The sequence below is a fragment of the Myotis brandtii genome, unplaced genomic scaffold, assembly GCF_000412655.1.
Source record: "Myotis brandtii unplaced genomic scaffold, ASM41265v1 scaffold69, whole genome shotgun sequence".
Classification (NCBI taxonomy): domain Eukaryota; kingdom Metazoa; phylum Chordata; class Mammalia; order Chiroptera; family Vespertilionidae; genus Myotis; species Myotis brandtii.
In genome coordinates this window covers 2,592,364-2,595,178 of record NW_005370700.1, presented here as the reverse complement: position 1 = coordinate 2,595,178, position 2,815 = coordinate 2,592,364, and positions in this window count along the sequence as shown.

Genomic DNA, 2,815 nt, shown 5'->3' with positions numbered 1-2,815 from the left:
GTAACATGTAGATTCTGAGAAAGCTTTCATGCATTTCATTTTTTTTAAAAAAAAGACCAGTCTATGAACAATTTCCAAATATATATAAAAACATCATGATTGAATTCCGTCAAGAATAATATTATTTATTTTACCTATTTATAATTAAAATATTTTTTGTTTAGTTTAACAATTTGTGTTAGTTGAAGTTACAGTTTTAGGTTATGAAACAAGGGTTTTATTGTTTGTGTTTTTTTACGAGGGTTTGATAACTACTTGAACTCCTACAGTAAGAATGTTTTAATATAGGCCAGCGATTTTCAACCTTTTCCATCTCATTGCACATATAAACTAATTACTAAAGTTCTGTGGCACACCAAAAAATATATATTTTGCTGATCTGACAAAAAAAATAGGTATAATTTTGATTCATTCACATCTAACAGGTATTGTTGTGTTGGCTGTTATCTTTTTTTTATTTGACAATCTAAGGGAAAAGAGGTCAGTGCCCCTGACTAAATAGTCAGGTATTGCATGTTTTAAAAATTGTTGCAGCACACCGGTTGAAAATCGCTGATATATAGGCAATAGTCACTTTGATTTAAAAAAAAAAAAAATACCTCAGTATCTACTTTTCTTCAGTATTACATCTGTTTGTTTATTTAGTTGCAGAGATATTTCGTGTGTGCCTGCCTGGCGGCAGGTCTATTTTGCCATGTGGATATTTATGGTCTGTAACTATATTTATACATGTATATATACCTATACTAGTCAAAGTGGATACTGTAGCTGTAAACCATTAAAAATTAATATCATTCTTTTCTGTGTTTATTTTTTTATCATGTAAACTGCTATGTGTTCATTGCATAACCCAAATATTGTATTTCAACTAATTTTATTTTTTTAAAAATATATTTTTATTGATTTCAGAGAGGAAGGGAGAGGGAGAGAGACAAACATGAACACTGAGAAAGAATCCTGCATACCCCCTACCGGAGATCCAGCCCACAACCTGGGCATGTGTCTGCCTGACCATGACCTCCCCCAACCGTGACTTGTTCATAGGTCGACACTCAACCACTGAGCCACATTGGCTGGACTGTATTTTAACGAATTTTCATCAGCAGGCACCTTCTGATGGAACCATCCCCTTGGGTCCAATTCTGTGATAGGACTAGAGAAGACAGGGGCACATGGCATGATTTTTGCTGTCCAGACACTTACACTTTAATTGGGATAGAAAATAGTGAAAAATAGGAAATTAATGCCAGGTCTGGAGTGCCTGACATTAATGCCCATATAGTAGCCTACCTACAGAAATTCAGGATTTATTCAGAAGTATGGTGAGCCTGCCAGCTAAGAGGAACTTCTGTACAGTTTACTTTTAAGTGACATCCAATCTTTCAGTCCCTGCCCCCAGCAGTAAGTATTGCTTCATTAGAAGCCAGTCATGTGCAGAAGTAGGTGTAACTGAGTGGAGAATTGAAAGGATATCCCCCGTTTGTAGCTTTGATCTAGGAGCCACATCTTCTCCCTGCCCCCACTCCCGCCCTCAAAAGTCTGCTGAAATCAAGGAAAGCAAACTGTCTCCCTTAGATGCGGAGGGAGGGAGAGAACCAGCTGCAGGGGGAAAGTGACAAGGCGAGGGGGCAGCTAGAGAATGGGATGAAGGGCCGCGGAGAAGGCGACACAAACCACCGGCTCCCCCAGAGGAAGGACTTTGTAATGCAGGAGCGGAGGAGATTGGCCTCCTAAAAGGTGGGGTCAATCCGCATTTGATTTTGAAAGTCAGGGGAAGAGGCACTCCTGTCCCTAAGCCTCTGCATGGCCAGAATGGAACCGTTGGTACTAATTTGCTAAAAGGACCTTTGTTATTGTTGTAAGGAGTAACATAGCAAGGCTTAGATGTAATTCATAGGCTTTAGGTATGAGAACTAATAATTTGATAACTGTATTTTTAAAAAAATAAGATAGTGTGAGTCTTTTTCTTTTTAAATATATTTTTTATTGATTTCAGAGCGGAAAGGAGAGGGAGAGATAGAAACATCAATGATGAGAGAATCATTGATTGGCTGCCTCCTGCACGCCCCCTACTGGGGATTGAGCCCGAAACTCAGGCATGTGCCTTTGACAGGAATCGAACCCAGGACCCTGCAGTCCGAAGGGCTGAAGCTCTATCCACTGAGGCAAACCGGTTAGGGTGATAACTTTATTTTAATGTCAAAAAATTTCCAAGATATCCACATAACTGTAATTGCATCCGATGACTGACAAAAAGTTTCTAGGAATTAAAAAATACTTTGACTTGCATTTATACTTAAAAGAAAATCCCAATAGTCACTATATTTGAAAAAAGTTATCTCCTATCTATCTATCTATCCATCTATCTATCTATGAACGAATAAGTTCTTTGGTCTAAACATACCTTACAGTGATTTGGGTTTTTTAATGTCTTGCAATAATTCTGCCCCTCTCGCTCCCTAACAGCATAAACTGTCAAACTCCTCAAACCTTTGTCAGAGGGAATGACTCACTAGGAAGATAATTGACACTCTGAAAAGTGAATGTTGACTGGGAGGGAGGAGGTACACACAGCACCCACTTTGGACTTTCAAGGCAACATCACTTGTGAGCTGAGTGACCCTGAACAAGGCAGCTTGTCTGAGCCAGTTATTCCTCTGAAGTCAGGATGACCAGACAAGGTTACTTGTTTGCAAGAGAAAGTGGGATGTCAAAGGGGTGTGAAGAAGGTCCCCCCCACCACACCCCAGTCCCACTAGTCCTGCTCCTGACTTCATTTCAGACAGCATAGGAGAGAACTGGAGTGTTTGCAAAA